The 12831-nt window shown below is 40.5% G+C and overlaps 1 protein-coding gene across 17 annotated transcripts in view; it reads left to right on the forward strand.

Annotated features, from left to right (window-relative positions):
* LIMCH1 (LIM and calponin homology domains 1) overlaps positions 1-12831 on the forward strand; it is a 307050-nt gene that overhangs the window by 99822 nt on the left and 194397 nt on the right. The window lies entirely within an intron of this gene.

Consider the following 12831-nt stretch of genomic DNA (forward strand, 5'->3'; position numbering starts at 1 on the left):
TGCCCTTCTCCCGAGCCTTTCTCTTACAGTGGGATCTTCCTGAAACACTAATCTGACCTGTTACCCTTTTCCCAACTCTGCTTGAAGCCCTTCCATGGCTTCCCATTGTTCCTGGGCTCAGTTGACATTTCTTCAAGTGTGCTGCAAGACTGCACTGGTCCTTGTTCCACCCGCATCTCTAGCCAGGTGTTGGGCTCTGCTCACCTTGCTCTCTGAGCTCCTACCAGTGCATCCTGTCCCTCACACGTGCCGTGTTCCTTCCCTCCTCTGGGCTGCACACATGCCGTTCCCTCTTCCTGGAAGGCTTTTCCCTCTCTCTTTCCTTCCTTACCTCCTGCTCATTCTCAGCTCAGAAGCCATTTTCTTGAGCAGATCAAGTGTTCCCATTCTAAGCAATCCTGGCACCATGTGTTTTTCCTTTCTGGAACTTACAGCAGTTGTAATTTTGCATGTGTGTAATTTAATGAGTCTCTTCTCCCCTCTACGTACCTCATCATTCTGTTTCTTGTATCTAGCACAGTGTCTTTCTCACAGTAAGCACACACAACTATTTGTTGAATCAGTCAATAGTCTGCAGGGAAAATCTGGTACTGGATCATAGTGACCAGAAGCATACCCATCGACTTTCAGAAGTTAGGCATTTGCAGTGGCGGTGCCTCTCATCTCTGTGTGTTTCCTGGGATCTCTGTCTCCTGTTTGGTGCAAATTCCATATAGGTAAAACCTCAAACTTTCAGACTTTTCTTTTGGACTAATACAACAATTCCTGGCAGTCCAGATCTAAACTGAGAAGACTACTTTAAATTTAGTGAAGGGAATTCTCCAAGTTGCATTTCCCACAGTCTTCTTCTGCTCATGTCTTTGTTTTCATTCCCAGCAGAGCCCCCAGGCTTTCTCACCTCTGTACTACCACTTGTTGCTTCCTCTTTGGAACTCTACCATCCGTGAACCAGACTCCTGGGGATGGTCCTCACCTGCCTTCACACTGGTTCCCATCTGAGAAATTAGCTCGATGGGTTTCTGGACCAGTGGTACCCTTGGTAGTGATTCCCCAGTTCCGGCTGCCAGCATACCAGTGAGGTCCAGAAGGCCCTTGGCTGAACGATCCTTCTCAAAGTCTTGCCTTTTCTCATCCTTTGGACTCCTAACCTTAAGTTCGGATGATCACCCTACTGACATGCCTTTTGACTACCTCTTCTGCATCCTGGGCCATAATTCCTGTTCTCCTGGTGTTCCGTGTCCATTTTTCTTGATAGCTCTGTCTTTCAAAGAAGGACACAAAATTACAACCCTCTTCTTTGGTTGCTTTGTTCCCATCTTCGTGTTCCCACCTGGATCAGCATGCTTTCCCTCTGTTTATTTTCTTCCCCACAGTTTTTGTTTTTAAGTTCAAAACAAGTGTTTTATATTGATCCTACTCCTCTCTGCATTTGAGATTCTCTTTCCAAAGTCCAAGTAATAATTTTTATCCACTTAGAAAATCTGAAGCCTTCTTTCTCAGCAGAGCAGAGGCCAGCAAAATTATGGTCCACCACATGGTTTTATAAATAAAGTTTTATTGGAATACAACCACACCTAATCATTTGTTTGTCTACAGCTGTTTTTATACTATAAAGGCAGAGCTGAGTAGCTGTGACAGAGACAGTATGGCGCACAAAGCCTAAAACATTTACTGCCTGGCCCTTTTCAGAAAATCTTTGCTTCAGATCAGTGGTTCTCCATCCTGTCCGCACATTAGAATTACCTGGGAAGCTTTTTAAAAAGATGTCAATGGCCAGACCCTGCCCCAGAACGACTGAAGAGGCTCTGGCAGGAGTCATATTTCTAGATGATTGTTACGTGCAGTCAGAATGAGAAGCGCTGTTGCTAAGTTCCCCTTCTTTATTTCTTGGCTGCTTGATGAACCCTGCTTCCTGGGCCCCTCAAATTTATAATCATTATTGAAGCTTAGAAATAGGTCAGTTGCTTAGCCTCGGCTAAGAGATGGAATGAGCAGGGTGAACCCCAAACTGCACATCATCTTGAGAGCCGCCAATCTGCACACCAAAGGTCACTGCAAATTCCCAAGGAGGTGGTTTATTCAGAGGCCAGCAGATCAGTCTTCTTTTCCTTTAGTCTTCTGCCTAGCTTTCTGGTTCATCACTATGCTCCTCTCTTCGTAATGTTAGACTCTTGTCTGCTCCTTGTAGAGTTCTCCTGTGTCCTCTCAGGTTGTTTTCAGAATATTCCATTTTTTACTGTTAATTTTATTATTATTATTACTAAATTGTGGCAAAATACACAAAATTTACCATTTTAAGTGTACAGTTCAGTGGCATAAAGTACATTCGCGGTGTTGTGCAACCATCCCAGCCATCCGTCTCCAGAACTCTTTCTATCTTGCGAGACAGAAACTTCGCTTTGTACTCATTAAACAATAGCTCCCTACTGCCCTTTGCCCCAGCCCCTGGTAACCATCATTCTACTTTCTGTTTTGATAAATTTGACTATTCCAGGTACCTCGTATAAGTGGAATAGTACAGTATTTGTCCTTTTGTGACTGGCTTGCTTCACTTAGCAGAGTCCTCAGTGTTCATCCGTGTTGTGACATGTGTCGGGATTTCCTTCTCTTTTCAGGCTCAATAACATTCCTTTGTGTGAATCTCCCACATGTTGTTTGTCTCTTCATCTGTTAATGGACATTGGAGTGTCTTCTGTCTTTTGGCTTTTGTGAGTAATGCTGCTTTGAACATGAGTATACGAACATCTCTTCCAGTCTACTAAATTCCTTTTTAACTTGGTATCTCTGATATTGAGGGGAATTTAGACCTAGACCATGGTCCTTATTACTCTCATATAAGAGATCATATTCTTGGAAAATCAGTGGTCAGAAATAAGCATTTTATATTTTGCAGCTCTACCAGAAAACAAAACAAAATATCAATATCATGCTTTCAGGCACCATTGAACTCAGAGGCCAAATATTTGGCAGCATCCATTACAGTGCAGTTAGAAGTACCGACACATACTGGGCACTATTCATGCAGTGTCACAAATCATACTGCAGACGTGGTGCTTGCCTGGTGATCTTCAACATTTTGATAATCTACATTTTTTCCCGTTTGCTTTTCATGTGGCAAAAGTGACAGGACTTTGGGAGCCTGATAGTCTAATACAGCGAAAGCTTTCATGTTTGCTTTTATTTTCACAGGTCCATAATCATTTGAGCACAATTATAAAGCCTAAAAAGTTTTGAAGAATGGAAGTTTTCTTTTTAATTTTAGTTTTAACAATATTTTTCCTTCCTTCTTCCCTCCTACCCTCCCTTCCTTCCTTCCTTTTGTAATTTGTTTTTAGCAAACCTCTGACCTGATCTGAAATGACTTCAGGCTATTTATTATTTTTATTTATTCCCTTTATGGGGCCATTCAAACATTTCACCATGCAACTGTTGTGTTTGATTACAGGGTGCTTCCCTAGACCCCTTGGAGGTGTTATATAATAGACAGCACATGCATTATATTTCCATTCTAAAATCTAAGAAATTATAAATGACCCTTAAGAGTTTTGGGTAAGGCTTTGCAGCCCTGCATTACCAGGTATGTGTGTTTCTCTCATTCGGGTAAGATCAAAGTTTGTGATGACACCAAAGCTACCTTTTGGAATTTTACTTACTTTTGTACACCCTTACTGTCTGTCATTTGACCAGTGTAGCATGTGGGTAGCAGCTCAAATTTCTAACTCTGGGCTCTTGTCTGTTGAGCTTCACGTGCATGAAGCTCACTGTAGAGAGAATCTTATTTTTAAGAAGTTGCAAAGCTGTCACATCACCCAGGCAAGGTGTTCATCTTAGTGATTTTCAAACTCTTCTTCCAAAAGACTCAGCAGAGGAGCTGTCATCATGGCTCTACTTAAATATACTCAATGGGCAGCTTTCACCATGACTTGTATAAAGATGTCATAGTGTCATCCAGTGAATCCATTGAAGCTGAAAACCATTGATACTTCTTAGAAGGCAGAAAGTCAGTGACCTGTACCTCTTGGTAGTTGGACACTGGTACTTTTAACCCCCACTCCCTGCCTCCCCAGCACACACACAACTGAAATGAAGCCAACCACATGTGAGCGACTGACCTCCTCTACCTGTTTATCTTGCTCCTTCTTTGGGGGAAATAGGATCCCTTGTATTTCTCCAGAATATACAAATGTGGTTGAAAGTCAAAAATCATACCATGCTGATCTGTTTTCTGCCTCCTCTTTCAGTAATAGATTTCCCAAGTCTCTGAAGTGTTGTTTCTCTGGAATGTCCCACTCATCAATGACTCTCTTGTACTTGTCAAAACAAGAGGTGAAGGGGGCTCTGAATGTGGCTTTGGGCCATGCGTGGAGTCCTCAGTATTTTTCATAGCATCCAAGGTACAGCTGATGACATATATTCCAGAAAAACTTTCCTTCTAGTTTTAACATCCTTTTCAGGATGATATCATTGCTGGTTTTGAAAAACTCACAAAAAAATCTTCTGTTTCTCAAAGACATCAGGCTTATCTTTCAGCACATGTCTCAAGGGTAACAACTGTGAAGTCGTAAAGACTCTTGAAGGAGAGGCAAAGAAGCGGACGAGGCAGGAGTGGACCATCTGATGGTGGCCCACACTTACTCACTACCCACATATCAGTTCACTAGCCCCACTCTTCATATTTTTCTTTCCTAATCCTTCATCTCCATTCTCCTTTTCTCACTCTCAGCTAATGGCTTCAAGAAGCTGTTTGATGGGAACTGATGGGAACTGCTTATCTGTTCATCATTAAACTTACCTCTGCATCTGCACCCCTGGACTGCGCCTGCCTTCCATTACAATGAATGATCTTTCTCTGCACAGCTAAGGCCAGACCTTGCCCTTGTGGTCTACACCCCCTCACCTATGCAGAGGTTTACTCTTTGTCTTAGTTGTCGGCCCTCTTTTTCCTATATCGTTGCCTTCTCTTTTTGTACCAGGTAATTTCTTTAGTGTGTGCCCTTTCTAAATTACACACACACCTCCACCTGCTTCTCCACGTCTACTTGTTCAGAGTTGTCTCTGCTCTCCTTCTTCTCTACTCCAGTGTACTCGCATCCTCACCAATCTGTAGGAGTTACCCACGTCAAGGTGACCTGTGTCCTGCGTTGCCCAAATCCAACAGACAGTTCCCAGTTCTCATCTCATACAATCTCTCAGCATCACTGGACCATGAACCACTCTGCCCTTCTTTATTTTTCCTCCCTTGGCTTCCAGGACATCCTCATCTTATAATTTCTCCTAATTCATTAACCATTCCTTTTTGTTCTCCTTTGCTGAACTCTCCCTCTTTCTCCTGATCTGTAGTTGCTGACTGGCCCCAGGGTTTAGTCCTTGGACCTCTTCTCTTGCACACTCCAGGGGTGACTTTACCTCATGGTCCACATCCAGGTATATAACTCTAGCTTTCACCTTTCCTTTGAGCTGTAGTGTATCTGTTTCCCCGTTGTCTCCACTTCGATATCACAGTTAGCTCAACCTTAATGGGAACAAAATATAGCTCTTGATTTTTCTTTCCAAAGCTGCCCCTCTTCAAGTCTTCCCTCTCTTGATAGCACCGCTTTGCTCAAGGTCAAAACGTACAGAGATTCTGAACTCTTCTCCTTTGCTGATATCTCACATTTGGTCAGTCCATCAGCAAATCCTTTAGACTCTTCCTTCAAAATAAACCTGGGATCTGACCACTTCTCATCATTCCCTCAGCTTCTAGCCTAGTCCAAGTTACCATCTTTCTCTCCTAGCCTATGGAGTTATGTCCTCAGTGGTCCTCCTGTCCCCAGCCTTGCCCACCTGCCCCCTCATGTCAATTCTCCTTACAATGGTCGAAGTAATTTTTTAATGTTAATTAAATCACAACACTTCCCTGCTCAAACCCCTTTTTTTTTTCCAGTGAATGCTTTGAACAGAACTGAGAATAAGTTCCAAGGTCCTTCTTATTGTCTAGAGGGCTGTTAGCCTCCTCTCTGTCCTCTTCTTGTCATGCTGCCACCCTTACTGCCTCCATTCTAGCCATACTTGCCTTTTCCTTTACCAGACACCACACTTTCACACCCACCTGTGGGCCTTGAACTTGTGTGTGTCTCTGCCTGCAATGCTTTTCCTACAGAAATGAGGGTTGCTCACCACCTACATCATTCAAGTCTCTGATTACGTGCCACTTCCTTGGAGAAGACTTTTCATGGTAAAATATCTCAAGTAACAATCCATGCTTCGCCACTTTTATTTTTTAAATTTTAACAACCTTATTTTATTGAGATATTTTTATTTACAATATTATATTACTTTAAGTTGTATGACATAATGATTCAAAATTTTTATAGATTATACTCCATTTAAAGTTATTTTAAAATTTTGGCTATATTCCTTGTGCTGTGCAATATATCCTTGTAACTTATTTATTTTAAAACTAGTAGTTTGCACCTCTTAATTCCCTACCCCTATATTGCCCCCCCATATTGCCCCTCCCCCCAATCTCTCCCCACTGGTAATCACTAATTTCTTCTCTGTATCTATGAGTCTGTTTCTGTTTTGTTATATTCTTTTGTTTGTTTTGTTTTTAGATCCCATATATAAGTGATGACATTTCTCTGTCTGACTTATTTCACTAAGCATAATACAGTCCAAGTCTATCTCTGTTATTGCAAATGGCACAACTTCATGTTTTTATGGCTGAATAGGATTCTATTTTGTGTGCATGTGTGTGTGTGTACACATATATATTTACATGTGACATCTTAATCCATTTATCTGTTGATGGACACTAATGCTGTTTCTGTATCTTGACTATTGTAAATAATACTGCTATAAACATTGAGGTACATGTATATTTTTAAAATGAGTATTTTAGTTCTCTTTGGATAATACCGAGGAATGGACTTGATGGATCATATGGTAGTTCTTTTTTCAGCTTTTTGAGGAAACTCCACACTGGTTTTCCATAGTGACTGTTTGCTACTTTTTATCCCTTTATTTTGCTCTATTTTTCTTCAGAGCACTTACTATTACCTGATATTGTATTATATTTTATATTGTTTATTATCCATCTACCAAAACAATGCCATGAATCCAGAGGTCACATCCCCAGTGTCTAGAATAATGTCATACACAGAAGATAGGCTCTGTAAACAATTGTTCAATGAATGAATCTACTCAGGGACACAACATATGAATAACAATAGCAATTTAAGGTAAATTACATTTTACAAATTGCATTTTTTTTTCATTAACAGTTTTTGTGTGCTCTTATATACATACTCTCATTCAATCCTTACCTGTAAGATCAGGGCTATCAGTTTCCTATTTTTTAGGTGAGGAAAGAGCTGTAGTGCAGATGTATCTGCCCCAAATCACATAGCTAGTTAGTGGAGGAGGTGGGATTGAAGCCCAGATTTTCTGATTATAAATCCTGTCTTACTGCATGTATATAAAAGATAAGTTAAGTGAAGTAAGCCAGAAAGAAAAAGAAAAAAAATCATATGATATCACTTATATGTGGAATCTTAAAAAATGAGACAAATGAAATTATTTACAAAACAGAAACAGACTCACAGACATAGAAAGCAAACTTATGGTTACGAGGGGGGAAAAGGGAGGTGGAGGGTTAAATTGAGTTTGGGATTGACAGATACTAACTAAAATATATAAAATAGATAAACAACAAGGCCCTACTGTATAGCATAGGAAACTATATTGAATACTGTGTAATGGCCTATAATGGAAAAGAGTATGAAAAAGAATATATATCTATATCTATATCTGTATCTATATCTATATCTATATATCTATATCTGAATCACTATGCTGTACACTGGAAATTAACACAACATTGTAAACTGACTATACTTCAATAATTTAAAAAAAGACATTAAATGCTTTGTGAGTTGTAGACAAGTTTGGTGTACTAAGGGTTCTAGGGGCTGGTGGGTGCTTTGGGGAAATCTTTTTGCATTTGTGTCTTGAGATTTGAACAGGGGATTGGACACAAAGAGCAAAGGCGTTCCAGATACAGTAAACGTCATGAACAAATGCAAAGAGGCATGGATGTGTATGGTGAATTCACACAAGGAGTAGATTCAAATAGCACATTCAAATTAGTGCTTGAGCTTGAGGCAGTAGGGAACATTAAAAAAATGTTTTTTAATTCAAGTATAGTCAGTTACAATGTGTCAATTTCTGGTGTACAGCATAATGTTTCAGTCATACATATGCATACATATATTCGTTTTCGTATTCTTTTTCATTATAGGTTACTACAAGATTGAGTATAGTTCCCTGTGCTATATAGAAAAAAAATTTTTATATCTATTTTATAGATGGTAGTTAATCTTTGCAGATCTGAATCAAGACTGCCACATACAAAGAGGTTTGCTGAGGATCCCTTAGCTTGGTGAGTGGTGCAGAGAAAGAGGGGAGGAGATCAGAGGGGAGGGAGTAGGAACTAGGGCCTGGATTGGAAAGACTCGCTCAGAAAGAAAGAGACAATTCTTTGCTTTGAGGCAGAGAAAAAGGTGCCAAGGTTAGGGAAGATTCTGGTAGCTCCCAAGATGTTGGAGAGTGATCCTTTCTGTGTCTGAGGATGCTAGTCTTTCCAAAACAAGACATTGTTTTGAAAATAAAGATTGAAGACTAGACAAGTTTAGGGGTTGAGGTTTTGGGTTGTTAGTAAAAATCTTGGAAGAGTCATGATGTAAAAAATAACTGACATTGTAGAACAGCAACAGTTAGATCTTAACTCAGATTAAGAAACATATTTTGAGCTCCTATCATTTGTTGGCTCTAACTTCTTAATAAGAAAATATTTTTGTATATTTTCTGTTTGTTTTTTAGATTGTGCTAATCACACGGTGGTGAAGTTAAACCACTATGCACTGTGACTTCAGGCAAGGTGAAGCTTTATTTTAGAAGCTGAGTCACTTTGAAATGGTTTTTAATAAATGTTCTAGGATGGTGGAAAGATCTGGGGAGAACAATGCTTAATATTTCAAAGTGAGCACTTGGAAATCTATTTCTGCTTCTTAGTAATAGGATCTCTGAGGCTCCAGAATTATTTTCGAACTGGTTCAGTGGTTCTCGGAGGCCCTGCTATCCCAGGTCTGTGGAGCTGGCAAATGGTTTGGTGTAATTGCTTTTGCACCTGGCATTTGATGGGAATGGTTTTGGAAATTACTTAGTCATAGAACTAAAAAATATCTCATGTTTATCCTCTTAGAGTTTGGATTTAATGGCCAAATGGCTTGATTGACCCTATCTATGGTTCAAAGCTATTTCGTTGTTAAAATTCCCGACCACTGTGCTCCTCAATTAAATTGCAAATTTAAATCAAATGTGTGTTTTGTAGCTATATTTTGAAGCAGCCTGTGATCTGTTTTTCTGATGTATTGATTCCAGCCAGTGCTTTTGTTCTTGGCGTTTCCTTTAGCTCGGCACACACCCCTCCTTTCTACCAATCTAAGCTCACCCCCACTTTTGGGGGAAGACTTCCCTCTTTAATATCCCTCTCTCACTAGTCCTTGTTTGACTTCTCTGAACACCTGCACACAAGTGCACTTGTAATTTTTCTTTCCTTAACTTCCCTATAAACTGGATACATTATATGACCTTTTTTTTTTTTTTAAATTCCTTTGTGGTTTAAAATATTCTGCACAGAAAAGGCAGTTTTGTGGACAGAGAGTACTCCATCTCCACTCTTTTTTTTTTTTTCAAGAGAAGCAGTAAAAAACCATTGTTGTTGTTGCTTAATTATTAGTTTATTCAAATTTTGGTAGCTTATTCAAATTTTTTAAAGTACTAGGAAGTCCAGTACAGTAAAGAACAACTTGTGTGAGGGTCTGTTTGGTGCCCCCAGGCTGTGAGTTACCAGCTGGCTGGAAAGTCTGTTTCCTAACACACATTCTGTGCAACACTGGTCCTACTCACCAGAGGCTTTTTTTGAAAAGGGGTCTTGGTAGAACAGATTAGGAAACACTATTTTATCCCCCATAGGAGGATCTCTGTGCATATCAGCATATTACTGGCTCGGAGAAGCTCAAAGTTGACCAAAAGAAATTTTTTTTTTTTTCAAACTTAGCGTTCCCCAAACTTACTTGACCATGGAGCGTTTTTTCCACATCACATCTCTTAACATGCTGCGAAAACTAGGATTCGGTGGGACATATTTTGAGAAATGATTCTGTTAAGTATTTCCTCTCTTAGGTAGGCCAAAGAGTAAATATGAAGGCCAATCCCCATGAAATGATAATTTCATCTCACTAAATACATGATGTGAAAAACAAGTATGGTCTTTGCATGTTAGCTCCTCCCACTGCCATAAAATGACAGTACATTTTGGTGTGAGTGGATTTTTTTTTTTTAAATGCTGGGTGTGGGAAGAGGAAGCGTGCGGGCTATCACTGCCTCTTCTGGGAGACGTCGGTCTGTCCCTTGTCTTTCTCAGGTTGGTCATTGTGTGCCACTGCGAATCCCCGTCCCATCCCCATCAACATGCTGCATAATAGATGAGGCTGAAGAGACTGAGGCAGCAGGTGCTCCAGCAATTAAAAAAAAGAAAGAACAGAGCTGTTGATTGTGGAAACAGCATTAGTCTTCCCTTTCTTCCTCTCACAAACAACAGCTTTCTGTGTCAATCAGCAGCAAATAGCAACTGGTCTGCTTTGCAACTTCTAGTTATTACCTCCCGAGCAGTGTAGTCAAGACTCCCCTTTGGATGGTTTGTGTCCTTATGTTGGAAGTGGAGTGTTTTTTCCATTTGTCCTCTAAAAGGTTATCACAATCTGGTTAATTGCCTGCAAATTTATCTAGTTAAAAATTGTATTACTGTGCACTAGAATGGATTGGGGACAATTACTAGCTTCGCTGTAATTGTTGGCTCTCCCATAAGGGGAGGAGGAAATATGTTTTCAAATTCAGGACTAGAGAGTGTACAGATTTCAAGAACCATAGCTAGGAAATATTTAGAACAAAAGTAAGCTTTTTATATCTGATGTTAAATGCTTGGAAAAGGCCTATTCTTTGGATTATTACTGCACCAATTTTCAGGAATTTGGTGGAGACCTTTTGCTTTTGCTTTGTAATTGGCTACTCATAGCCAGGAATCAGAAACAATTATCTGAAAGGACAATAGATTTATGTCATCATAGTAGTTGTGTTGTGGGAGAGTAGGTTCTTGCCTCACACAGGAAAGAATTCAAGAGCAAGTCACGGTGAAGCGAAAGCAAGTTTATTCAGAGAGATACACACTCTGTGGAAAGAGAGTGGTCTGTCTCACTCAGAAGGGAAAACAGCTTAGGAGATACACACTCCAGAAACAGAATGGGGGCCATCTCAGAATGGGGAGAAGCCGAGAGGTGTGGAGTGTTCAGTTTAAAGTAAAAGCGGATGCAGACTCCATAGACAGTGCAGGCCATCTCAGAAGGCAGGAGAGAGAGCAGCCATGACGTGTGGGGCTGTTAGGTTTTATGGGATGGATAATTTCATATGCTGATTATTCCAGCTACTTGGGAAAGGGGCAAGGATTTCCAGGAAACTTCCCTGCTTACTTTTTGACCTTCTACAGTCATCCTTGGAACTGTCCTGCTGCCTGTGGGTGTGCCACAAGGCTCAAGGTCTACTGGGAGTTGAATCTTCCGCCATCTCAGTTCTCACCAGTTTGTCCTGTCCTCAGTTGCTGTGTCACTTCTTCAGTGGTTGTGCCCTGCCCCCTGGCCTCCCACTTCAGTTGTATCTTTCTATTGATTATTGATTAATTATATATATATTGACTATAAATCATTTATTTATTATATATTATAAAGTTACATATTATAAAAATATATTGACTAAGTATTCGATTGACTATGAACAAGAATGTATGCAAGTTTAGAAACACTTATATAGTTGTTTCTCTTTGTTTTCAATTATTATTTGATAATTCTCCAATCATGGATATTGTAATATATTTAAAACACCACATTTAAGTTAACTGTTAGCCTCCTACTGTATGTGTAATACAGATTGCGAGTTCGCGGCGGTGACCTGGAGCCAGCGCATACGGCTCAGGAGGGAAGGCCGCTCGTTTCCTCCTCACTCTGCGCAGGGACATCAGCTGAGCTTGAAATCAGCCTTGGCGGAGGGAGTAGTTCTACCACCGAGATGGGTAAATCCTACACGTCAGGGCTCTTCTCCCCTCCCCACCTCTTGAGAACCAGTTGTTAGGCATTTGGCAGCATACCCTTGGCTCTAGCCATCTTGCAGAACGGCTTGATTATAAGGGGTTTTAAAAATATGACCAAGGTCCTCTTAGAGCACATCACATGTTCCAACAACAACACAGTTACATTTTTATTCCCCTTTCCCTTTTTTTCTCTCTCTAGTCTCTTAATGAGGTTACCTCTAGTTAATGAGGTTTCTTAAGATGGTAGGTGGCTGTTGTTGGTTTTGTTTTGTTTTTGGTTAAACATGGATCGCACCTACTAGGTTTATAACAAATAGCCTTGTTTTTTCTTTAATTTACCTGGGGTAGTGCAGCATTATACTGTTTTCTTATGTTTTTTGGTGACACGCTGAAGACAGGACTCCTTCCTTGCTGATGTGGACGGCGCTTGTGGAGGAAACGTTGTAAAGAGAGCTAAATACAGTGCTGGAGCAATGTTCACTGCCTTGGAAACCAAGATGGCGCTGTTTCCTCACTGGTGGCAGCTGCCACATCGCGGCGTCAGTGGCCCAGTGATGAATGGCAGTTTAGTGGGCTGGGATCACCACCTGATGCCTCCATCACAAAGCAGCCAAAAGAACAGATTTCCTGCCATAATCCATTATTTGTAA

Source organism: Camelus ferus, chromosome 2, assembly GCF_009834535.1.
Source record: "Camelus ferus isolate YT-003-E chromosome 2, BCGSAC_Cfer_1.0, whole genome shotgun sequence".
NCBI classification, from domain to species: Eukaryota; Metazoa; Chordata; class Mammalia; order Artiodactyla; family Camelidae; genus Camelus; species Camelus ferus.